Source organism: Balaenoptera physalus (assembly GCF_965194825.1).
Source record: "Balaenoptera physalus genome assembly, chromosome: 3".
NCBI classification, from domain to species: domain Eukaryota; kingdom Metazoa; phylum Chordata; class Mammalia; order Artiodactyla; family Balaenopteridae; genus Balaenoptera; species Balaenoptera physalus.
In genome coordinates, this window is record NC_138890.1 from 160,212,433 (window position 1) to 160,240,431 (window position 27,999).

At 35.0% G+C, this 27,999-nt stretch overlaps 1 protein-coding gene and 1 long non-coding RNA gene across 6 annotated transcripts in view; one reads left to right on the forward strand and one right to left on the reverse strand.

Annotated features, from left to right (window-relative positions):
- Positions 1 to 27,999, forward strand: part of CDH18 (cadherin 18) — a 988,723-nt gene that overhangs the window by 56,993 nt on the left and 903,731 nt on the right. The gene's annotated exons all lie outside the window — the stretch shown is intronic.
- LOC309656893 lies at positions 46 to 27,997 on the reverse strand. Its single transcript, XR_014261587.1, has 3 exons — positions 27,963 to 27,997; positions 25,866 to 25,946; positions 46 to 1,175 (listed from the first exon to the last, which is right to left on the reverse strand). It is a non-coding gene; the product is annotated as an uncharacterized lncRNA (long non-coding RNA).

Sequence of the window (27,999 nt, forward strand, 5' to 3'; positions counted from 1 at the left end):
AATGAAATCTTGGGCAACAGCGCGTAGTGGACAGATGACCAACCGACGTGGTAAGCATGCTTCCTTGGCACGAGTCTAATAAACTACTTGAACATTCATTCTCAGTAGCACATAGGAAGAAGTGGTCATGACTTTCATTTTCTTTTCTTTTTTTTTTAAATTTGTCACTCTCACTCTCTTTCCCCTTCATCCCCTATCAAACATTGCTGCTGTTAAGACTTAGATTCTGGTTCATACCGAATACTGTTGCACATTTGACTAATTCATTCATTCCCCTTTTCAAACAGGTATCTATTCAGTTTACCATTGTGTCATATTAATATTCAGTCAAAAAGTATATATTGCACACATACATATGCCACACGATATGTTAGACTCAGAGCTTACCTACCTTTCCACTGCTGTCTCTTTCATCTTTTATGTTGGTATTTTCTTAGTGTGTTTTTTTTTTTTTGTAATTTTTCACTCCCCACAATTAATATTATTGCTTCACTGGCATGTAGTCATCTTTAAGAAGATTGTTTAGGAGGAGGTATCCATGAAGTATGAGCTAGTGCAGGAGGACAATGTACAGTTAATCCCAAATTGCCAGTGAGAAACTTTACAGTACAGGATAGCCAAAGAATTTTAGTGAAGAGACACCAGAAAACACAATTTAAATAACCAAAATATTTTATTCTTTTCACTTGTCACTTTCAAGTTGCTTAATGTTTATTAATTCCCTGCTTTATTGAGCAGTGTATCATCTTACCATCTCAGCATCAATCCAATGATGTTATGTGGTGGGGCCTAAGAGGTAGTACAATAAACTTGTGTTAATTATACACAGACACACACAAAGAGCTTGTGCTCATGCAGTCAGCTCACAGATATGTCATTTGCTACCAAAATCACCCTAGTCAATTATCATCAAAACAAAGGCCTAAAGTCCTGCTCTCTAAACGTCTTCTTACTGAAGACGGGGTGAGATTTTGACATTAAAAAAAAAATCATGATGACTGTGCTTGATATTGGTATGATAACAATGAAAGGATATAAACTAGCAACCTGATCCAGGACGCTAGTACTTTCTCTGTGCTGAGTCATTGTAACAAAGGTTCTGTTACTCACTTGTCATATGATTCCAGGTGTACCACTCCCTCTGTCAGACTCAGTTTGCTAATGTTTAAGTCAGCCTGTCAAGAAATATTTATGGAAAGAAATACCTTGGTCAAACATTCTGGAAATGGAAAGGATGAGATATATAGGAAAGTAGCTAGAAAATACAGTGGGGTAAGGGAAGAAATTTGTTTTAACATTGGAGAGGTTTGGACATGTATAAAGGAGAACAATTTTAACTGCAAAGTGAATATAATAGCCATTCTACCTACCTTATGGTATTGAAAGACGTTTTACATTAACGTTTGTGAAAGTGCATCCTGAAGGGTGAAGCAGTGTAATAAATGCTATGTAAATTTAATCATTATCATCATCATGAATGCCTCCTATATATAATTGTATACTGAATGGCTAGATGTAAAGTATTCTTTAATTAGAAACTGGATAGATTTTTAAAAATTTCTTTCTTTGCTGCAGAAATTTTTTTTAGAAGATTAAAATGGTCAGGCCAATTTGCTGTACAATTTTTAGAAGAGATATATAACATCCAAATTAACTCTCCAAATTCTTCTAAATATCTTAAAGGAAAAAAACAAAGAGGACATTGGTATGCTGAGCTAATGGATGTTTGTAATGATACCTCTATGAGCATTAGGACAGAAAAGTTATAAGGAAGCATTTTATATATCTGTATATACATTCCTAGTATTTTTGAGACCTTTATTTGATCAATGTGGACATTTCTGCCTACTCATAAGATTTGAAACATGCATTTACATTGTAATATTAAAACAGTTACTTGAATATCTGTGCTTATGATGCATTGTTTATCATTCCTACAATTGATTTAATGCAAAACTTTGGCCACTGGTCAAAACTCCAAGCTACAATTTTCCTCATGGGAACATATAAATGGGTTTAGGAGAGAATTTACCATGGTGAATCTTAGAAGAGCATTTCTACAGAAAGTGGAACTCCCTTGCATCATAATTATGAAACTAACTGTTCCTCTTAAGATTTTATTTATTTTTTTGTCCCTTCCATTTTATTAGCCTTTACAGAGAGAAGACTTATTTCTGAGCTTACTTCTTAATGGCAACATGTATATTCTTTGCTGTCTATGATATTCATTTATTTACTAACTCTATCAAACATTTGAGAAAATCTACATGGAATTATTGTGCCCAGTTCAAGAAAGAAAATAAAGAATCCAATAAAGTTTCAACAGCTCTGGGATTTTTTAGAAGGAGAAATCATTTGTGACTGAAGAGCAGATGTAGAAAAAATCTAGACTGAGACTCCTTAGAGGAGAAACATCCACGTTAGGTCACTTTTTAAGCTTTTAGAACACCTTAGTTTGCAAGTTATATGAGGATGGAAGGAGAAAATACAAAGATGAATAGAAATACACCATGGGTTTTACTTTCAAATAACTTACAGTCATATGGAATATGTCACGTTAATACATGATTATAACATCAATTATCCATTTTTTAACATGCAAAATTAAAAAACGGTCAAATTCAGTCATGAATATAGATACAAAAATATTTTTAAAATGTAAACAAATGTAAGGCAACAACAAATTGCATGAAAATTATAAGCGTGAAAATTATTTTAAGAAATTTAATATAAATCATCAAAAAATTAGAGATTAAAATAGGCTGACAAAATAATTGATAATTCTTTAATATATAAAAATTCTTAACCATCAAAAGATAATTAGTATCCAATAATCAAAATAAAATAAACTCATCAACAAACAAAATAAAAAGTTTAAAACAAAACACCTTATAGAAATGAGCACATTTAATAGTGAAATGGTAAATGCATGCTCATTAAATCACAAATGAGACAAGAAGTCCACAATCATCAGTTCTATTCAATGTTGTATGAGAAATCCTGAGTGGATAGACTGCACGTATGAAGCTTGAGTGTGAGAAACTTAAAAAAAAAAACTTATTTGCAAGTGGTGTGATTATATTAAATTTAACAAGAAATTTTAGCAAGCTTGGCAATTATGAATATAATTTTATTCACCACTCAGAGGGCTGATACCATTTTAAAGTACATCAAATGTAAATGTGAAAAAAAAAATGTAAATGTGCGTGTGCCTCCTATAGTTTCGACAGTGGACTATATTGTCAACACTTTTTTCCAGTGTTGTAGGTAAAAAAAAAGAAAAAAAAAAGAAAAAAAAGCCTTATCTGGTAGCTTTTATTAACATTGCCTTTATTATGAGAAAAGCTAACTCTCTTCTATGTAAGGACAGTTTGCGTTTATTTCCTCGTAACTATCTGGCCATACATTTGTCCCGTTATGGATTGTTAGTATTGTCTCTACTTTTGGAAGCTTTATCTAATTCATGTTGATCCTTTGCTGTAACTTAATATAAAATGAAAGTATTCTTTTCCTTTTTGTCATTTATTACAACTTGATTATGGTATTTTCCTTGCATACTCCCTATAATACAACTACATAGTCTAATCTTTTCTTCTGGATTGTGAGTCATAGCTGGAATTCACCATAGTCTGCCCCACCTCCCCTTTAAATTTAGATTGGATTCATTTAGAATTTATACTGACGTAAGGATATATTCGCCATATCTTTGTTCATGTGGCTATCCAATTATCCCATTACAAGTTATTAAATAATTTTAGTGCTACTAATTTGAGATACCATTTTTAAATCTCATATTTAATTTCGCCATGCACTTGTGTATACTTTTAGATTTTCTATTTTGTTTTATTGGATTATCTGTCTATTCTAACGACATACTACACGGTTTTAACATCTTCAATTACTAGCCATCACCTTTACATGCCTTTTTTCCCCCTCAAGTTTCTTAGCTATTCTTGCTTGTCTAACCTTCTAGAGGAGAGGAAGTTTTTAGTCAACTTTGTATAGCTCCAATAAATAAATCCTGGTGGTGCTTTTATTAAAATTGCATTCAGTTTATAAATTAACTTAGGGAGAAATGCCACTGTTATAATTTTGAGTCTTCCTATCTGAGAACATGGTATAACCCAGCAGTTGTTGAAGACAAAACTTTTGTGCAGCAGGTAGAATTAGATAAGTAAATATTATGGGAATTAGAATTTCCATCACTGTGAAGAAGAGATTCAAACAATTAGAATCACTTAGTGGGAATGTGTGACTTTTTTTTTTTTACATCTTTATTAGAGTATAATTACTTTACAATGTTGTGCTAGTTTCTGCTCTACAACAAAGTGAATCAGATATATGTATACATATATCCCCATACCCCTTCCCTCTTGAGCCTCCCTCCCACCCTCCCTATCCCACCCCTCTAGGTCATCATAAAGCATCGAGCTGATCTCCCTGTGCTCTGCTGCTGCTTCCCACTAGTTACCTATTTTACCTTTGGTAGTGTATACTTGGCAATGCTACTCTTTCACTTCGTCCCACCTTCCCCTTCCCCCTGTGTCCTCAAGTCTGTTCTCTATGTCTGTGTCTTTATTCTTACCCTGCTGCTAGGTTCATCAGTACCATTTTTTTAAGATTCCATTTATATGAGTTAGCATACAGTATTTGTTTTCCTCTTTCTGACTTACTTGACTCTGTATGATAGACTCTAGGTCCATCCACCTCACTACAAATAATTCAATATTGTTCCTTTTTATAGCTGAGTAATATTCCATCGTATATATGTGCCACACGTTCTTTATCCATTCATCTGTCGATGAACACCTAGGTTGCTTACATGTCCTGGCTATTGTAAATAGTGTTACAATGAACATTGTGGTACATGACTATTTTTGAATTATGGTTTTCTCAGGGTATATGCCCAGTAGTGGGATTGCTGGATCATATGGTAGTTCTATTTTTAGTTTTTTAAGGAACCTCCATACTGTTCTCCATAGTGGCTGTATCAATTTACATTCCCACCAACAGTGCAAGAGGGTTCCCTTTTCTCCACACCATCTCCAGCATTTACTGTTAGTAGATTTTTTTCATGATGGCCATTCTGACCGGTGTGAGGTAATACCTCATTGTGGTTTTGATTTGCATTTCTCTAATGATTAGTGATGTTGAGCATGTGTTTGTTGGCAATCTGTATATCTGCTTTGGAGAAGTGTCTATTTAGGTCTTCCGCCCATGTTTTGATTGGGTTGTTTGTTTTTTTATATTGAGCTACATGAGCTGCTTGTATATTTTGGAGATTAATCCTTCATCAGTTGCTTTGTTTGCAAATATTTTCTCCCATTCTGAGGGTTGTCTTTTCGTCTTGTTTATGGTTTCTGTTGCTGCGCAAAAGCTTTTAAGTTTCATTAGGTCCCATTTGTTTATTTTTGTTTTTATTTCCATTTCTCTAGGAGGGGTCAAAAAGGATTTTGCTGTGATTTATGTCATAGAGTGTTCTGCCTTTGTTTTCCTCTAAGAGTTTGAGAGTGTCTGGCCTTACATTTAGGTCTTTAATCCATTTTGAGCTTATTTTTGTGTATGGTGTTAGGAAGTATTCTAATTTCATTCTTTTACATGTAGCTGTCCAGTTTTCCCAGCATCACTTATTGAAGAGGTTGTCTTTTCTCCATTGTATATCCTTGACTCCTTTGTCAAAGATAAGGTGACCATATGTATGTGGGTTTATCTCTGGGCTTTCTATCCTGTTCCACTGATCTGTTTCTGTTTTTGTGCCAGTACCATACTGTCTTGATTACTGTAGCTTTGTAGTGTAGCCTGAAGTCAGGGATCCTGATTCCTCCAGCTCCATTTTTCTATCTCAAGATTGCTTTGGCTATTTGGGGTCTTTTATGTTTCCATACAACTTGTGAAATTCTTTGCTCTAGTTCTGTGAAAAATGCCGTTGGTAGTTTGATAGGAATTGCATTGCATCTGTAGATTGCTTTGGGTAGTAGAGTCATTTTCACAATGTTGATTCCTTCAATCAAAGAATGTGGTATATCTCTCCATCTGATTGTATCATCTTTAATTTCTTTCATTAGTGTCTTATAGCTTTCTGCATACAGGTCTTTTGCCTACTTAGGTAGGTTTATTCCAAGGTATATTATTCTTGTTGCAATGGTAAATGGGAGTGTTTCTTAAATTTCACTTTCAGATTTTTCATCATTAGTGTATAGGAATGCAAGAGATTTCTGTGCATTAACTTTGTATCCTGCTACTTTACCAAATTCATTGATTAGCTCTAGTAGTTTTCTGGTGGCATCTTTAGGATTCTCTATGTATAGTATCATGTCATCTTCAAACAGTGACAGTTTTACTTCTTCATCTCCGATTTGGATTCTTTTATTTCTTTTTCTTCTCTGATTGCTGTGGCTAAAACTTCCAAAACTATGTTGAATAATAGTAGTGAGAGTGGGCACCCTTGTCTTATTCCTGATCTTAGAGGAAATACTTTCAGTTTTTCACCATTGAGAACGATGTTGGCTGTAGGTTTGTCATATATGGCCTTTATTAGGTTGAGGTAGGTTCCCCCTATGCCTACTTTCTGGAGAGTTTTGATCATAAATGGGTTTGGAATTTTGTTGAAAGCTTTTCCTGCATCTATTGAGACTATCATATGGTTTTTATCTTTCAGTTTGTTAATATGGTGTATCACGTTGATTGATTTGCATATATTGAAGAATCCTTGCATTCCTGGGGTAAACCCCACTTGATCATGGTGTATGATCCTTTAAATGTGCTGTTGGATTCTGTTTGCTAGTATTGTGTTGAGGATTTTTGCATCTATGTTCATCAGTGATATTGGCCTGTAATTTTTTTTGTGACATCTTTGTCTGGTTTTGGAATCAGGGTGATGGTAGCCTCATAGAATGAGTTTGGGAGTGTTCCTCCCTCTGCTATATTTTGGAAGAGTTTGAGAAGGATAGGTGTTAGCTCTTCTCTAAATGTTTGATAGAATTCACCTGTGAAGCCATCTGGTCCTCGACTTCTGTTTGTTGGAAGTTTTTTAATTACAGTTTCAATTTTGGTGCTTGTTCTAAGTCTGTTCATGTTTTCTATTTCTTCCTGGTTCAGTCCTGGGAGGTTGTACTTTTCTAGGAATTTGTCCTTTTCTTCCAGGTTGTCCATTTTATTGGCATGTAGTTGCTCTTAGCTTTTGCTTGTCTGTAAAGGTTTTAATTTCCCCATCAAGTATGAATGAGATCCTTGCTGGGTAGAGTAATCTTGGTTGTAGGTTTTTCCCTTTCATCACTTTAAATATATCCTCCCACTCCCTTCTGGTCTGCAGAGTTTCTGCTGAAAGTTCAGCTGTTAAGCTTATGGGGATTCCCCTGTATGTTATTTGTTGCTTTTCCCTTGCTGCTTTTAATCTTTTTTCTTTCTATTTAAATTTTGTTAATTTGATTAATATGTGTCTTGGCGTGTTTCTCCTTGGGTTTAGCCTGTATGGGACTCTCTGTGCTTCCTGGGCTTGACTGACTATTTCCTTTCCCATGCTGGGAAAGTTTTTTTTTTTTTTTTTTTTTTTTTTTTTGGGAAAGTTTTTGACTATAATCTCTTCAAATATTTTCTCAGACCCTTTCTTTTTTTCTTCTTCTTCCGGGACGCCTATAATTCAAATGTTGGTGCACTTAATGTTGCTGCAGAGGTCTCTGAGACTGTCCTCAATTCTTTTCATTCTTTTTTCTTTATTCTACTCTGTGGCTGTTATTTCCACCATTCTGTCTTCCAGCTCACTTATCTGTTTTTCTGCCTCAGTTATTCTGCTATGAATCCTTCTAGATTATTTTTAATTTCAGTTATCGTGTTGTTCATTACTGTTTGTTTGCTCTTTAGTTCTTCAAGGTCCTGTTAAACGTTTCTTGTATTTTCTCCATTCTATTTCTGAGATTTTGGACATCTTTACTATCATTACTCTGAATTCTTCTTCAGGTAGTTTGCTGGTTTCCTCTTCATTTATTTGGTCTGGTGGGTTTTTTATCTTGCTCCTTTGTGTGCAAGATATTTCTCTGTCTTCTCATTTTGTCTAATTTACAGTATTTGAGGTCTCCTTTCCCTAGACTGCAGGGTCTTAGTTCTTCTTGCTTCTGATCTCTGCCTCCAGTGGTGAGGTTGGTCCAGTGGCTTGTGTAGGCTTCCTGATGGGAGGGACTGGTGCCTGCATTCTGTTGGGTAGAGCTGAGTCTTTTCCCTCTGATGAGCAGAGCAGTGCCAGGTGGTGTGTTTTGGGGTGTCTGTGATCTTAGTATGACTTTAGGTAGTCTGTGTGCTGATGGGTGGTTTTGTGTTCCTGTCTTGCTTGTTCTGCTTTTCTTAACAGTGCCTAACTTCCTTTAAAAACCTAGTGGGAAACCACGGACTTGGTGCCCATATGAACCGCTACCTCTTATTTATTAGGGCAGCAGAAAAGAGCCAGCCAGAGCTTCTGCCTCCAACCCTTAGATAAGGCAGGAAATCGCTTCACCTCAGCCGACATTTTTTACATAGTTATATTTCTGTTATTCAGGCAGAGATTGTATAATGTGATAACTGAGATGATACTTATGAAAATTCATATACTGTGTTTTAGTTCATAAAAAAAATTTCTTTAGGATTATCTTTTTGAATTGTCAAAGTAATATGATCTTACTAACAAAGGATATGGAGCTTCTAGAAACTAACAGTTTCCCCTAGGATCACAATAGATGAGTTTTATATAAAACTAGCTTTTTTATACAGCCATCCCTCAGTATCCATGGGGGATTGGTTCCAGGACCCCCATGGACACCAAAATCCTATGCTCAAGTCCCTTGGATAAAATGGCTTAGTATTTTCATACCACCTATGTGCATCCTCCCATATAGTCTAAATCATCTCCAAGTTACTTATTTTTTCAATTTATTTTATTGAAGTATAGTTGATTTACAATGTTGTGTTAATTTCTGCTGCACAGCAAAGTGATTCAGTTATATATATACATACATTCTTTTAATGCTATGTAAAGAATTACAGTTTTGCTTTTTGAAACGTTCTGAATTTTTTTTGTTGTTTTAATTTGTGATCAGTGGTTGGTTGAATCTGTGGATGTGGGAACCTGAGACCATGGAGGGCCAGCTGTACCTACAAACCTCACTTCCTTCCCAGAGGATCATGCCAATCAATTCATTTTGAATTTTGAAGTCCCTCTTACCTAAAATATTATTTCCCAAAGTGGTATCATAGATCATTATTTCCTTGTGTGATTAATGTGCCCTTCCATTAAAATAAAGTCAACTGTAGTGAAATATATTTGAGACATGCTGGATTAAACCAGTTTTATTACCACAGGACTTCCCCAAAGATATATTATACTAATATAATTTAATAGCAAAACTTCCCCAGATAAAGTAAATATAATCGTATTCCTAAAACTTTATAAGGTTTAGATACCAAATTTAGAGAAAGACCCCATGTATCAAGCTAATTAGCATGTGTTGAATTTCTGAGCCTTGGATTCTAAAGTGGTAGAGTGTTTCGGAACAGTTTTATTATCTTCACAGAGATGGAGATATATGTAAGTGGAGTACATAACCACTTTTGCAGAGGAGTTTTACAAAATTTTGTGATACCCTCTATTTCTCTCCAATCTCCCCACTATTCACTAAACCTAAGGATGCTCATCATAGCGGCATTATTTCATTTAATGCTTTATTCTTTGATAAATCAAAAGCATTTAAACATTAAGACACATGGCAAGAGGAAGTTTCCTAGTACAGTAAGTCCCCTACATACGAATGAGTTCCATTCCAAGAGTGATTTCATAAGTCCAATTTGTTTGTAAGTCCAACGCAGTTAGCCTAGGTACCCAGCTAACACAATTGGCTATATAGTACTGTGCTGTAATAGGTTTATAACACTTTTCACACAAATAATACATTAAAAAAAATAAAACATTTTAAATCTTATAGTATAGTACCTTGAAAAGTACAGTAGTACAGTACAATAGCTGGTATACAGGGGCTGGCATTGAGCAAACAGGCAAGAAGAGTTACTGACTGGAGGAGGGAGAGGAGGTGGGAGATGGTAGAGCTGAATGATCATCAGGAAGAGGAGATGGAGGGCAAGCTGCAATTTCACTCACGCCTGACATTGATGGCACAGCTTCTGATTCCTTGCTGGATTCAATTCTATCTACCCTCTTGAAAAAACGATCCAGTGATGTCTGTACTGTACTCTATACAGAACTATACAGTAAAGTACACAAAAGCACAACCACTTGTAGAGGATGCACGCGCGTGACAATGTACGCCAGACACGTGAACTGACTTACATGATTGGACATGTGAATGCACATTAGCTTCTTTGAAAGTTCACAACTTGAAGGTTTGTACATAGGGAACTTACTGTAAATAATGAGGCTGTATACTATTGTCAAATGTGAGTAACAAAAATACCGACATGTCTAGGTATTGTCTAAAGAGAGAAATAAAATGTTTAGGTTTAGTAATTATTTAAAATTATATAGTTGAGGAGAGTTACATAAACGAGTATGCTCAAATGCCTTTATAAAGAAATAACATTAATGTACTAGGTGAGTAATATGTTTTTCCTTTCCAAAGAATGTTATATCTTTCTCAGTTAGAGACTGAAAGTACAGTAATAAAAACATGTCCTTTAAAAATAAAGATAAACCTAAGATATAGAATTATCTTTGCCTTTCTGCCAACACCAGTTATCTTGTTAAGCCTCTTTTTTTTGCTATTTTCTTTTACTTTGGTGATATCTAAGCTTCCCACAATTTAAATTTTTTCCTCTTTGCAGATCTGCATCTCCAAATCCAGATATTTTCTCATGAAAATCTTTATCTAAAAATACATCTCCATTCCAAAGTATTTTTAATAAATTTCAGATCCTCATATTAAATTGCTTTTTGTAAATCTCCTTTAAGAGACTTAATATAACATTAATCCCTGCCAAAAAGATAGAGCTTCTGTATGCCAATTACACTTTTAGCACTGAGAATGTACACATTGTTCCTGATATTTTGATTGTCTGTTGTTGTGTAATCAACACCACAAGATGTAGAGGCTTAACTCAGCAAAGGTATGCTTGTTTATGAGTTTCCTATCTGGTTGTAGCTGTTTAGATAGCTCATCTCTGTTCTATGCATTGTCATCTATCTCAACATTGGTTGGAGGAGCCATTCTCCAGATTTCTCTTTTACTTGGCTGGCAAAACTCTTGCTGGCTCAGCTAAAGCTGTTGTCATGGTTCACATTTTTCCCTATAAGAGACACTTCACAAAGCGGTCTGGGCTTCCTTACAGCAAGACAGAGGGACTACCAAAGGGAGGAATCAAAAGATAGCAATCTGTTCAGAGCTGGGTCTGTCTTCATACTGTATCACTTCAGTCCTATTCTATTAGTTTAAGCAGTCTCAGGCCCAGCCAGATTCCAGGCAATGGGAAAACAAAAAACAAATAAACAAAAATCCAAAACAAAACTTAACTTTTGGTGGCAGAAGTAACAAAAATTTTGTGATATCTTTAATCCATCATTCCTGGTATGTGGAAGAGGTAGGGATCTGGCCAATAATTACAAGAAGATTCAAGTAAATAATTATAAATAATGATAAACAGATCCTCACAAGTTTGCAGGTTTCTGTAAATAAGGAACATTGGTATCTTTGTAAATATTAACTAGGGGGACCCTAACAGTTTTAGAGATATGGGAAGGCATCTCTGAGTAAATATTTTTTAAAGTAGGAAATGGAAATTTGTATTGCATTAGTTATTGATCGCTGTGTAAGAATATTACCACAAACTTAGCAGCTTACAGCAATATACATTTAGTAGCTCACGGCTTTCATAGGTCCAGAGTTTGAGCATGGCTTTCCTAGGTCCTTTTTTTTAGGGTCTCACAAGGTAAGCATCCAGTTGTTGGTCAGGATTGGGTTCTCATCTGGTAGATTTGCATCCCCACTCATGGGCTGTTGGCAGGATTCAATTTCTTGTGGTTGTAGGACTGAGGGCTCCAGTTCCTTGTTGTCTGTCAGTTACAAGTTTGTCTTCAGCTTCTACAGGCCACCTGCAGTTCTTAGCCAGGCAGGGTTCCACAGCATAGCTATTTGCATTCTTAGACCAGGAAGGGAAGTGGGCCCTAAGCTCTTATGTAACTTAACCACATAATTATGGACACATGATCACATATATCCCACCACCTTTTTTGTATCCTGTAGCTTAAAGTCAAGTCAGAGTTCTCACACACACTCAGCATGAGAGTTCCCACAAGGGAATGAATACCACGTACAGGGATCATGAGGGTCACTTTAAGAGTATGTCCACAGCAAGTAGGATTTAGGTGAGAATCCCAGTGCCTCAATAAGCTCTTTAATTTGGTGACCCTATTTGTGCCAAACTAAATTAAAATCATATTTTCTGGACTCCTTTATCACCTTTTCACTCTCCTTGTCTAGTCAGTTGCGATGTCCTGATGATTATTTCTCTAAATCATAGGTTGCAATTCAAAGGCCAACAGGGGACATATGTCAGGCAGGGGACATACGTGAGTGCAGTGGCCTACATGTTAGGTCTCCAGGAACAGTGGGGACATGCCAATGGAAGAGTGTATTCCCAGTGTGGAGAGAGAGTACAATCTATCTGCAGATTCACTGACTGCCTCCTTTCAAAAGTTGGGGCTTGGTGTACCAGATAACCTGTTGTTTTTAAAGAGAAGCTGAACTTGTTTAGTTTCATGGGAAATTTTGAAATGTTACGGCAACACTGTACAGAAAATGCATCTCTAAGTCACATCTACATTACAGTCCACCAGTTTTTGACCTCAAATCAAAAATATCTCTCAGACTTACTCCTTTGTATATCTTTATATGGTACCTTAGTAAAATATATATATGAAAGAAAATTATTAATTTTAAATAACTTGTGAATATAACATATAAGATGGCGGGCACTACACCAAACGGATGAAAATGTGTTAGTAGTTTTGTGTGTGAAAATCTGAAATTATGAAATATTTGTAATTCAGTATACCATTATACTATCTTAGAAAAATAATGCCACAAAACGAATGAGGTTACTTTCTCACCTTTACTGAAATATGTATCATCTTAGTCTGATGTATAGAAAATGTTAAATTGGACAATATAGTGATCTCTAACTCTCTCATGAATATTCTTCATATAAATCTCTCTAGTATTTCTTCAGTCTGTCCTAAAGGGCACTTTCAAAAACAAGTCTAATCATGTCACTTTTCTGTTTAGAATCTTCATATTATATTCTCTACTTTATGTTTCTCTTTATTCTACTATTCTTTACCTACGTGTACCTTTTCCTTAGGCAGTCTGATAGTCCTCTCATATTCTGGATTTATATTTTTACTGGTATCTTTGCTTAAAATCCCCTTTCCTGTCCATTTTTCCTAAGTCTCTGTCTTTCAAATTTAATGTACCTGTTCATCTTTTCCATTAAAGTTTCTTGCTTTCCCTAAAATCATTTTGATCTCTACTTCTGGTAGAGCTTCCTTTCACTGTAAAGTATTAGTCTCATAATAGTTACATCAATCTTTCTTGTATTATGTTGTGTATTATATGATATAGTTTCTATATTTCCAGATCATAAGCTGCTTGTGAGAGAAAAAAATTGATTTCAATGTAGTATTTTGCAAAACTCTTATTCTAGATACTCAAAATATTTGTATAATTTCATTTATTTATCACAGAGTTTTTTGTTAACTGTGTTATTCAATATTATTTTATACACACACATATGACTTTATGAAATGTGACTTAAACATTATAATATCTATATGAGTTTCATATGACAGGTCTTTAGCTGTCAAAAAAAACCACAGAAATGAACAAGAAATAAAAAGCTGAAATTATTTTGTGGAAATTCCAGGAAATAAATTGAATCTGGTTTTTGCTTCTTGTTATCTGAGTGAACCAGTATATTGACTAAGCACATCTCCTGTATATAAAATGAAATAATCATATTACACATCCAGTAGTATTGCTGTAAGGATTTAAAGTTTATTACATAGTTGGAGCTCAATAAATGTTAGCCTTTATTATTTTGAAGGTCAATGAATAATGGAGTAAACTTTGAAATAAACAAGTAAGAGCCTCAATCACTTAGTTTTGGGCTTGGTTTTCACTTATATATAATTTCAAAGTTTTAAAAATTTCATTGTGCCATTGGTGGGGAATATGTGCAAAAAACGATATGAAGAGAAGGTTATTACATGTTTAGAATCCTGAAGTTCCTTGGAGTTCCTTGTGGCTTGTCTATGAGATTACAGATATTATTAAACTGTATTTTCTCATAACACAAATTTGAATTAATATGAAAGTAATAGTTGAGAAAGCTGATAAAAACCTCTCTCTTTGCAGCACTATATTAACTTTAGTTCTCTAATTGGCTTTCTTCATGTGTGTGTGAACTCCTTTTTCTTCAAGATCAGGCTAGCATTGACCTTTCTCTCATAAAAGGAGAATTTATTCTCATTAAGTTTAATTGTATAGTTAATGTTTTCTTTGAGGTGCCTATTAAGCTCCTCTCTGACATTTCTAAGATCACTTAAGGTTCTGAGCTTGTCAAGGAAAAATGTCAACCCATCAAAATGCCCAATTCCAGTTTATAGATGTACTAGACCCGACTGATTCTCCTGTTTCTTTTAGGTAGTTGTGAAACCTGTTTCACAGATCTGCTTTGGTCATTTCCCAAGATTGTTCCAAGGACCTCCTCACCTTATCATATCCCTTGTCTGTCCTCAGGTCAAACTCAGGACCATATGTATCATTGAAATTCAAACACATCACCATTATTTGTTTTTTAAGCCAGTACTTGAATGAATACATTTACGAAGCAGGTTCATCTACACTTTAAAAAAAAAAAAGATGTCCATAGGAGGCAAACATTTCTACCAATCCCCCAGCTGGTTATTCCTTGCCCACTTCATTAATCTGCCCATTGTCACTAACTGCTTGAAGAATCATGGACAACGATTGCAGCTCTGTCATCCTTGACAGCACAGGGTTTCTTTAGGCGTTAACTAATGGACAAATAAGTCAAACTTTGAGGTGGTTTTGAGTTGCTGCTAATATACCTTGACCTCTACCAGTGTGTTATACTTTCCCTTACTCGTGTGTTTACAGTTTGAGTGTGTCATGCACATTCACCTAAAGCATCCGTCTTCTGGATTTAGAAAACAGTCCACGGACAATGAAACTAGTCATCCTTGGAATAGTGCTAAGAAGGATGACGTGAAATATAGAAAGCAAAACGTCATTGTTTAAACATTCTGTTTTTGCCAGATGAGCGGTCTACTCTAAAACTACATTTAGTAATATCTGGGATAGCCCGACAGGTTCATTTCTGAACGACAGTGTCAAAGAGGCTTTTCCTTTTGGGAATATACCTTCTGTTTTCTTTTTTCCGATAAGTTTGTATGACTTTCTAACGGCAAACTATTATTTGTTATTTAACATTATGATTTAATCCAGTCTTTTTGTTGTTTAAAATAATAAGACATGGTATCTGTGTATTTAGAGATGCATTTTTAAAAGAAGTTCAACTTCATAATGGACTAACAAGAAATATTCAACTTGTGTTTGTACTCCTTTGTAAATAGGCACAAGTGCTTCTAGCCTCTTATTTAATCTCTAAGGAGTTATATATATGTATATAAATTGTTAAATTTGTAGGTTTTGGTAACACTTCAGGATAAGTTATAGAAATAACTGATTGTTTAGTGATATAGGTCAAAAGCTTCAGAGCGCTGTTTGTACAGTATCACAGTTTTCCATTGATCTATCAGGCAGTATAAATACATGTGAATATTTGCTTTCAACAGTCTCTCGATTATTTACATTTAAGAATTATACTTGTCTGTAATGCTGGAGAGTATTTTGAGATATTTAATTCTATATTTAAGATATAAAGAAACATATTAGAGGAATGACTCAAGGTCACTTAGCTAGGTATTGGCAGAGTTGACATTTCAGTTTCCTCTATAATGTCATACTCACATTTGAGAAAGAATGACTAAAATTGCCCAAAGCCTTTAGAATTTCTGTGTCCTTGCGGTTGAGTTATTACTCCAGGGCCAATTTGAGTTTAGTGATATTAGATTTGGACTGCAGAATCATTCTTCTTAAGTTCAAACAAAAAGATTAAAAATATAAACTATATCTTAGCCTAGATCTAACTGATTAAATATCAAATATTCCTTTGTAATGTCAGCATTAATATTTAAATTGTACTCAGTGAAACTCCATAATGATAATTTGGGTTTATGTTTTAGGCACTTGTCTTATGAATGCCACTGGAATTTTGTGTCCACACTTCATCTGTAACCTCACCCATGCCCATATTTTGACACTGCACAGCAGTATGCTTTCCCAACTCATGGCAGTTGTTGCTGTGTAGTCAATTTTCCTAACTGTGCTAAAATATTTACCTAATGATGCTTTAAATCCATTTACATTGTGCCTTCTGAAGGGGCAGCACATGTTCAAAACATATGTAAACCTCTCCGTTCCTTTGATAATGAATCACAAGTTTCCTCTACAGACCAGCTGCAGGCCATTATATTTTTTCCCAGGTGTTCAAGGTAATTTAGAGGTGAGATGAGTTGCCCAATTCCCCAGGTGCCCCTAGCCCATTCACTCCAATAATTACTGTTTGAGCCCAGCAGTGTGGGTATATTGACATTTAGAATTTGTTTCCTTGAAATGCAGCATTTGTTAGGAGAACGAGCAAGTAGAAGAGCTGGACCGTTGTTAGCCAACCATTTGCACGTGAGCATCAAAAATCTATTTCTATTTTCTGAAAACTCATACCATAATCTACTTAATGGAGGCTACCACATTTCTAAGATTCCAAAGCAGTTCAATAAGAATAATGATACATGAACTGTATTTTAAAAAAGTTATTTAAATGTATTTTAAAAATATCGTCTGAAATTTAATTGTTTAAGAGTGACTATAACACTGTATAAAATATTTATAGGCATTTTCTAGCCTTTGATATTAAGATGTTTATATTCTGCATAACAAAGTCACAGGAATTATTTTTTAAATTTTTTATAAAAATGTACGATGACACATGGGCATAAGGCAGGTATAAGTCTCAAAACATACATATCAATTTATATCTATAAGTGTGTGTGACAACTTGAAAATCTACATATCCTCACAGGAGTGACAGTTGAAATAATTTATGATATTATTTTTGGTGAGCACAAGGGGAATAGGCATGCTCATATATTATTCGAATTAGGCATGGCTCGTATTAAGTATAAATTTATATATTCTGAGATGGCAATTTGTTAATGTACAGAAAATTTAAATTATTCATTTGCTACATGCGTAAGATACCTCATGCATTCATTTACCAAACTGTCTTCGCATTTGGTGGCTATTGACATCTAGAAGCCCACTATAAAACCTGTTGATCAGGCAAAGCTAATTTCTTAGATTTACTCTGTAAGGAAGAATGTCAGACACTGTGACAGAGTCTGAGTACTGCTTCAAATGAGGCATTAAAGCAGTAAAGTTTTTTTTTTTAAATTATTTAATTTATTTTTGGCTGCGTTGGGTCTTTGTTGCTGCTCAGGGGCTTTCTCTAGCTGCGGTGAGCGGGGGCTACTCTTCTTTTCGGTGCGCGGGCTTCTCATTGCGGTGGCTTCTCTTGTTGCGGAGCACCGGCTCTAGGCACATGGGCTTCAGTTGTTGTGGCTCACGGGCTCAGTTGCTCCGCGGCATGTGGGATCTTCCCGGCCCAGGCCTCGAACCCGTGTCCCCTGCATTGGCAGGCGGATTCTTAACCACTGCGCCACCAGGGAAGTCCCGGCAGTATAGTTTTATAGTTTTAGCGTCTGCAGAATTCGAAGGTGAATCCTTTAAGTCAGGGGGCAGGTTGGGATTGGGTAGATGTTACAATGTAATAACTGTATTAGCGGGAACTATGAGATGAGGTCCCTAAAGCAAGTCCTGATGAGCAAACGGTTAGTTTTTATAAATATATTGTTTACTTTGTTCATAAACTTACCTTTGAGGAGCTGCTATTTCTTGAAGCAAGCAGAATAAGGGGATTATGAGGAGTTTGAAATGCACTTCTAAACCAGGAACCTAGAATATGCAATTAAACCCAGAAACTCATGCTCAGTACAAAAGCCCGCAGAACCAGACATTTCAAAACATGTGTAAGTCCCACTAAGCTATAGACATTTTATACATAACAATGAGAAACAGAGAATTTAATTTAAAACTATGTTCAGTGACCATTGTTTTTATCATTTTACTTCGAAAGTGTCCAGGTATCCAAATTATTTATTTATTTATTTATTTTTTTCCAGATTTTATGTTTTTGGTTTTGTTTTAAACTTTTAAATTTATTATTTATTTACTATTTTTATTTTTGGCTGTGTTGGGTCTTCGTTTCTGTGCGAGGGCTTTCTCCAGTTGCGGCGAGTGGGGGCCACTCTTCATCGCGGTGCGCGGGCCTCTCACTATCGCGGCCTCTCTTGTTGCGGAGCACAGGCTCCAGACGCTCAGGCTCAGTAGTTGTGGCTCACGGGCCCTGTTGCTCCGCGGCATGTGGGATCTTCCCAGACCAGGGCTCGAACCCGTGTCCCCTGCACTGGCAGGCAGATTCTCAACCACTGCGCCACCAGGGAAGCCCCAAATTATTTATTAATTAACTTGATTTAATATTGGTCCAAAGTCTTAATTGACTAAAGATCTAAATATTCAATTTCAGTATAGCATTTATAATATTCACAGTATTAAACATTTCAAAAAGTTATCCATTATTTTAAATTTAGTCAGTTAAACCTAATTTGATGTTTTTGTAATAATCTCTGGAAATAATGTTAACACCATAGAACTGGAATAGTTTAAAAATATAAATTACGAGAAGTTAAACCGAAGTCTTCTATTAACTAACTAAAATATTGTGATAACATTACATTAGCATGGTGATAAAATTAGTGGAATCTCATAGAGTTAATTTAAAGCTAATATCACCCTAATCTTTCCAGAGTCATCTACTTATCAAAGATAAAACATGAAAAGTTTTAAAATAAATAAACATTTCTATTCATATATCAGAAATTATGATCAGGTAATCTCGAAATTTTCCCAGGAGTAGGGAAAATTAGAATGGGATGAATGACAATAGATGTGAGATGGATTTCAGACAGACAGGAAATTATCACTATAATTTAATTATCTTTCCTATATAAGGAGGAGCTTAGACGCAGAAAAACACATTTCAACATGCATATACGCGAGAGGGAGAGAGTCGTGATAGCTGGTACAAAACATAATTTATTCTCTTGACAATTCCATCAAGTCATATGAGTATAAAGCTAGTGTTCTTTAATCCACAAAATATGGAAATAAGATTTTCCCATGTTTAAAAGAATGATCTCTCAGATAATATAGAGTATTTCCTCATGAGGGTTTTTTCTTTCATTTTTAAAGCATTATTTCTTAAAACATCCACCTTCATGGGGTGGTGGTTAATAAAAAACAATATGGGTTTTTCTCCTTTTGTACTCTTATTCTAAATTTTCTCAGTACTAGTTGATTCCCCATGAAGAAAAATGAGAGAAAGTGAAAGCTCTCACGTTGGCTTGCTTATAAGGGTCAAAATATCCTGAGCCCTCTCTTACTTATTCCCTCTTGGCTCTCTCCACCTCAGCCTCATGAGCTTTATGCCATGAATTCAGTGAGCACCTGTTTTTGTTTTGGCTTTTCCTTTTGACGTTTGCTTTTCCTTCAAATTTCTGAATGGCTTACTCTCTTCCTTAAGTCTTTGCTCAGTCAGCACCTTCTCTGTGAAGCTACCCAGAACAGTCTCTCATCCCCACCCATCCATCACCACCTGCAATTAGTCCCTTTGTGCCTTTTCTCCTCTATTTCACTCTGGGGAACCTGTCATTTCTAACCTGCCATAAAATTTACTTATTTGTTATGTTCATTGTCTTTATCTGCTCTCCCAGCCCCCAAACACAAGAATGAAAGCTACCTGAAGTCAATGATCTCAATTGTATTCCCTGTAAAACAGGGTCTTCTGCATAGCAGGTGCTAATTAACCTTTCTTAAGTTAGTGAATGGAAGGGCACACTTAATTTTCCCCATACCACACAAGTACAAAGGGTGAGGAGGTGCTTATAATTCATCCCCTGTTACTGTCAACTTTTGCTCTGAAATAATAATTCCCACAATTTTTCCTTATTTGTATATTTGAGAACATTTACTATTTATAACAATTTTCATCAATCATTTATTTTAAATAATTAAATATTCTGGATTCTAGAGTTCTTTACTTTTTGGTTAGCAGAATTTAGTCCACTAGTTTTTCTCCTAAAAAAATTACCGTATTTTATCTACTTAATTTTTCATGTGTTAGAAAGACAGTATGGTCAGATATAAAATATTGAAGTCATGCCCTTTATAAGAAAACATTGTGGGGAGTTCCCTGGTGGTCTAGTGGTTAGGATTCGGCACTTCACTGCCATGGCCCAGATTCAGTCCCTGGTCGGGGAACTGAAATCCCACAAGCCACACAGTGCGGCCAAAAAACAAACAAACAAACAAAACCAGTTGTGGTTATGTCAATTATACCTCAATAAAAAATAAATAAATAAAAAGAAAAGAACGTGACTATTGCAGCACTGTCTCTTAGCTTAGCTCTCTTTGTTTTTCATTGTAAAAACCTGAAGACAAACTGTTTCTCCTTTTCTTTTTTTGATGGCTGATCTTATTTATTTGTTACATGTATAATATCTCATTTTTCACTGGACTCCATTTCTCCTATTTTTTTTTCTTTTACTAATTTGCTTTTCTTTCCCAGAAGCTATGCATTCCTTCTTTAAGATAACTAATATCATAAGGAAAATTCTTGGTGTTAATCTTTCTACGTTAATTTGTCTTTGTATAAGGTGTGCTCTTACAGTCTTCAGATTCATATCTATTTTAGAATAATTATCTTTCATTTTTGTCACTTCATGTTTTTCTGTCTCATTTTTTTCTCTCATCTCATGATTATTATTTATGCACATTTGGATCTTCTTTTGACATATTTCTCATTTTCTCTAATACTAAATTTACTTCTTTGTCCTTTCCAATTGATATATTTATATTTTGCAACTTATTCAATTTCTACTCCATGCTCACTAAATTTTCGGGTGCATTGCTAATTATACTGGACTATTGTTTCTTTTTTTTTTTTTTATAAAGTTTCCCCCCATTTTTTTTTTTTTTTAAATTTTATTTATTTATTTATGGCTGTGTTTGGTCTTCGTTTCTGTGCGAGGGCTTTCTCCAGTTGCGGCAAGTGGGGGCCACTCTTCATCATGGTGCGTGGGCCTCTCATTATCGTGGCCTCTCTTGTTGCAGAGCGCAGACTCCAGACGCGCAGGCTCAGTAATTGTGGCTCACGGGCCCAGTTGCTCCGCGGCATGTGGGATCTTCCCAGACCAGGGCTCGAACCCGTGTCCCCTGCATTGGCAGGCAGATTCTCAACCACTGCGCCACCAGGGAAGCCCTGGACTATTGTTTCTAATATGCCTTATTTTTATTGTATTTTCCCATTATTTTATTTTCTAAGTTCTGCAAGCTCAATTTTTAAATTGCATCTGTCTCATAATCTTTCTTTTAGACACTTCAGTATATTTTTTCTGCAATCTCCTTCATTAAATGGAAATGATATCAATCGTGATTTGTGCCCACTCTGATGCACTATTAGTGTAAATATTTTCTTTGTTTCCTGGATAATGTTTTCTGCGTTATTACTTCTTCCTGTTTCTGTGGGTAGGTGTTATGAGCAGAAGGTCCTCGCAGTTAAACATTGTACAATCAGAGAGAAATGGGGAAAGTGAGCAATTAGTCATCATCCTCAGCTGGATTGAATAGTGTGACTTCATCAATATTATCATTTTATTTTTGTGGCAGACGTTAGGATAATCCTGACCCAGGTATTCCTTTAAGCATTCTTTATTGTTTTCACTCCTTCCTCCTACTCCTCTGGACCATCAACATTTGTTGCCTCAGAAAATGTTTGAAACAGTCAAAAGGAGTTTAAAATTTACCCAATATAACTGAATATCAAATAATCTCCTGAGTATATGAGAGAAGAGGAGGAGAGTGGGAGAGAACCCTGATCTGAAGATTTACCCAAAAGAGATTTCCAAACTGGAACAGACCGAGTTACTAGAGTTTTTGAATGGCCAGATAGGCACACGATGGAGAAAACATGGTGAATCTGATGGTCAAGTTATGTTAAGTTATAGAGAAGTGAAGATCACAGTTGTGTATTCATGAAGCTTTTGACCTGTAATGTTTACACCTTTGCCCTGTTTTCACATTTTCTCTTATCTGCACTCAGCAGTTGGGTGGCACCTAACAGAAACTAAATGACATGTGGAAATGCATCCTCCTTCCCTGGCCCTCACTGCATCCCTGTGGGCTCCTTTGGGCAGGATTCAGGGCTATGGATTCATTAACATAGCCAGTCATCCTGCTTCCCCTTCTGCTTCTTGCGTTGGTCATTCCTTGGTGATGATTTGGTTTTCTATAGGAACATTCTCCTTCTCCAGACCCACCCAGCCTCCTGGACTTCATTGCTCTAACCAAAGAGGTCATGGAAAGGCCGTCTAGAATTTAAACTGTAGTTTAAATGAGGGGAGATCTAAGAGCTTAGGATCCCTCCCCAGGTTTGACAAAGACTAGATGATATTTGACTGGCATGCTTCAATGGTGTGGTTTGGTATTACAACCAGTTTCCTTTTTCATTGAAATTGATCTCTAGTTTTCAATGTGATTATATTTTCTCAGACAATTTTAAGAAAAACGAATAAGGGGAAAAATGTATACTGCCATCTTGAAACTGAATTCTTGTAAAATTATATAAGGTCTCCTTCCCAATTCTTTCATCTTACCTCTTACGACCACCCTTTATAACTTTAAATTTGAGTAACACTGAGTATTCTCTGTGATAATGGCCGCTTCTGCTACCGCTCTGATTCCTCTTCCACTTCCACCCTCTTCCATCGTACTTCTAATAGCTGTCCTCAGTTTGCAGTATTTCACATTTTGTGTCATGATAGTGTTTTGTTTGTTTTCATTTGATGATCTATTTCATTCACTTCAAGTTGGAAATGATTTAGAATTATTTATCTAGCTCTGAGGAAGCTATTGTATTTGGGAAAAATAATAGTATCTATAACTAGTCTCCAGTCAGGTGTAATATGAGAGACTGAAAATGCACACAGATAATGGCTGGACCAGATATGACAGTAGAACTCTGACCTACAGTGTCTGCAGCACCAGCCAACAAGCCAACCCACAATCTTTGCAGCAGTTCACCCAGAAGAGTCAGAACCTGATCAGTGACTGCCAGATTCCCACTTTTTACCCTTGCTTATAACTCAGGACCAACCAGAGAGGGTCAAATCTGCTTCAAGACCAATCATGTAAGATACCTCACTTCTATTTACCCTGCCTCCAGCTTCTCCCTCCCAACCCCTTCCATTCAGAGCATATCAAAGCCTTTTCCTGTCCTCACTGTAAAGCTCTCAAACCCTCCTGCCAGCCAAAATCACGTGACGGTTGCTGACTCTCTTTCTGTTGCAAGCTCTGAATAAAGAGCCTTTGCTTGTTCTTATGGGGGTAGTCTTTGTTTATTTCCACAAATAGAAAACAGGGAGAATGAAAAACAAAACAAACCTATGTTTTGCACAGTTTCTTGACACTGAAGAACTTCTCCAAGTACATGACACAAATAGTTGTTTTTAATTCTTTATTACCTACTTAAGTGTGTTTCAACTTTCTTTGATCATATGCTGATTTATCTTCTTAGAGGCTGTCAGTATACGTCTATCCTTTTCCAACTTTAGTCTTCTAAATAAATGGTACTCAGCAATGAGCACAAAAAGACTCACTGAGGCATGTCTGAGCTATCAAAATATTACTGCAAAACTGTTTAATGATATTTCTAAGAAAAATGAGAGATCAAGATATTTAATGTATTTTATAATTTAATTTAACATTATTTTATATATTCTAATATTGTTCACGTGTGATTATTTGTACAACTACAAGCACTTGAAGCATCTTACATAAATACAACTTATAAATTTTTTCTGTGGTTATACCGTTTACTTATTTACATAGAACTTTGCCAAGAGCAACCTTTCTTGTCAAATTTAAAGACAAAGTTATTCCCACGTAAACCTAAAAATGAAACTTCACAAATGATATTTTACATGTATAACATTTACGATGTCATGAAGCAAAAAACTATATTTTTTCATGTACACACTTGATTTCTGTTTTTCTTGTAACCTTTCCACAATTTTTCTATGAGAAATTCAAGAAATACAAAATATGTGGTAAAATGTGTTAATTTACAATAGTTAGACAATTAAAATTGCTGCTAATTTTGAATGCTAAACTTGTCTGTATTCAGTCAATTTTCAATTATCTTTCCTAAGAAAGGTCAAGGTGACACTGAAAACCAAAGCAGCCTATAATCAGATAATCACTTATAATGCACCTTTGGAGAGTATATTATTGTGTAATATATATCACTACATTTTATTACAGTTTTATTTAGGCAGATATGAAGGCTATTCTTTACTATGACTGATGAGACTAAATCCCCAAAGGGGGGTGCTGTATGTCTCTCAGAATATACAAATGATCTGTTTATCAAAAATATTTGCTAAACATGCTCAGGTTTTTCTACAAAGCAGGAAGAAATCCAACCTGGAATAATATGAAAATAAGATACTATTATATAAAATAAAATAAATACATGATTAACTAGGCAGAAATTAAGTTAGGAAGAATAGGGAAATTGGACATTATGATAACTGGAGTCCAAAATTTAAGTAAAAAGCCATCCTTAGTTGTTACAAAGATGAATCCCCTTACCTAAAATTTTCCTGTGTGAAAGTTAGAAGTACTAAACTTATCACGTGCATATTTCAGTTTCCTGGTGCTCAGGAAATCAATACATGAAAAATGGTGAAAATTTTAAATAATACTCAGTTTACCAAAACCTTTTTAGACTAAAAATAAAGCACAGAGTATACCTAAGAATTATAAGAAAAAATTAGACAGGTTTTATAATGTTAATTCTCTGTAGAACCCAAGCCAGCAGGAAGTATTGAAAAAATTAAAATATTGTGTATACCTTCGGTCTACGTTAAAACTGCGTATATACTTAAATTTACAAAGAGTTATGCCATATAAATAAAATAAATATTACTTTGAAGTCCTTTGATAATTTTGTGAAAGGATCTACTTACTTTCCATTAAAATACCTCAAAATGTTAAGGGTACCTCATAACTTAACATTTTATGGTCCCCAAAGTATTCTTATTTTGAGAAGAGCTGAATTATAGAAGAGCTGAAATGTATTGAGTGCTCAGTATGTACAAGGTGTTGAGCTGTGCCTTTTTCATGCTCTCATTCCTCACTTACAGGAATTCTATGAAGTTAGAAATGTTAAATGATTTTATGAATATGGAAAAGCACAGCATAGACAGTAAAGCAATTTGCCCAGAATCAGGCAGCTACTGAATTGCAGGTTTAGAATTTGACCTCAAACTCCAGACTGTTAATCACTAAGTAACTTGCAGTCTGCATCTATGCTCTTACTTACCTTCCTCTTGAACTAGTATTTAGACTTCTATACAGCTTGTTCATGATAGCCTTACTCCATCTACTTGGACTTTAAGGTATTTTGTTATCATATCTCCATTTTCTCTTTTTCTTCATTCCTTGATTATTTACCTAAAGTGTTCTCAACTCTTTACACTAAAGTTGAATAGTGAAACTGAAATAAATCTGTACCTGGAGTTGGAGAACTAAATCATGGCATTTTCTGGGTCTCTCATTCTGGAAATTCACATATGTAATCTCTTTGGCTGTGACCTATAAGAAAAAGGAAATAGTTAAAATTCATTACCATTGAGGTCCGTGAACGTGCTATGATTTCTAGAAGTGATATACCATAATGATTGCCATTAATTTGTAGTCTTTTGATCATAAAAAATAGCTTGGGAGGATGTTTGCATGAGTCCAAATTATTATCTATCAAAAATATTAATCTATCAGTCTTTAGCAGCAAGTAATTATTGCGTCACTACTTATTTAAAGTTCTCTCAGATAAGTTTGAGCATACAGAAAAAGACTCTTGCAGGTTGCATATGGAAACAACATTCTAGTATTCTCCTTAGACATTTTAGAGACGTTGAATCTATTTGTGGAGAAGATAACATGACTGTTAGAATACAAAGAAGACCCATTAAAGCATTAAAGAAAGCCTAAATAGAAGTTAAAATTTTTTATTGCCACAGTAACCATGGTTCGTTTTGTCTTGAATGCTTTGTTTTTAGCTGTGGAGTTCCATATTATTTCAAAAACAAATTACCATGACATTTCCACCCAGAGCTTTAGAACTTCAATTAACTTTCAGAAAAACTGTGATTTTTTTTTTGGAATCTAAGGCATAACTACAAGTAAAAATATAAGAATCATAGAAGGATGTGGGAAAGTATTTTTTATCCTGAACTAGGATATAATTAGTATTATCGATGCATTACAAGCCATTTGTGAATTACATAAGCCAACAAACAGGTCATAGAATATCAGCAAGCCAAAACTTTGAGCTCTTACAAAAGACTATTTTTACAAAGAAAGAATTCTTAATGATGCAATTACCTATCTAAAACATTTAAGTAGAAATAATTTCTTTATGCTTGGAAGTTTTGCTACTTTACTGTTAAAACATTCAATACCCAGTACTAGCCATATGATCATGGCCAATTTACCAAAATCTGCTATCTCATCATCTTTAAAAATAAATATAATGTTATCTTTTAGAGTCATTTGTTTATTTTCCAGAGTAGGTGTAGAATACTATTAGCTAAACTTGGGAGATATGGAGTCAGTATTTAGTAACTCAAATTTTCCTTTCAAGAGGTAATGTTGAGATATAAATGTATGGAAAACAGTTTGCCACTGAAATTAACTATGAAAGTTAAAACTACTTTTAGTTTGTTACATTACTTTGGCATATAGATGCCACTTAATAAATATTTCTATGAGAAGTCATGTTTTCAGACAACGTCTTCCTCTCTCAGTGATGTCTTAGATTTACATAAATGTGATTTTTATTTAGAAACTATGAACAGCTAATTTTATTATTTCCCTTTCACGTAATAATTTTAATTTAACAAAGTACATTCAAACATACACGCATGCATACACAGCATATCGACTGCCTATATCCTGTCAACAGCAAACATTTAAATTCTAAATCCAGCGTACATGTTGTTTGTTTTGAGTATTTTAGGGAAGAAATAGTTTTGATAGATGGCAAGCCATCAGAAAGGTATCTCATAATGTTTGTGATACCATCCTTTTCTCTAAATTTTGAAAGCTCCCATGATGAAGTAAGATTCAAGGGATCCAAATACCCTGCATGTCACACCGTGCTTAACATAGTGAAAGACTGGCTCACCTTGTCAGAAGAAATGTCTTAAAAGGATACATGAAAATGCTTCAAGTGGTTCATCTCGAGCGAAAGCATTTTTAACAGGATTGTACTATTGTACGTATATGTATAGACCTAGTTAAAATACTATTACAAACTTCAATATTTTAAGCCGTACATAGGTATTTAAATACAGATAAAAGTATTTTCAATGTCTATCAAATGTTCAGAATCCCATTAATATATTTTATAGCTCTAGGATATGTCTTTTGAAATTACACTAACATGTTGAAATTTGAAAAGGATAAAAAGATCTTTTCTCTGAAACAAAATATATGACATTTTTGGAAGTGCAAGGTATAAAAGAGAAATGGCATCCATGGAAATGACAGGCAGGACAGCCAATCAGCCCATGAGAGATATGCCATCGCTAAATGCAACTTCAGACTCACTGAACAGCTTGAGTAGACGGCTACAGCATCTCATGTG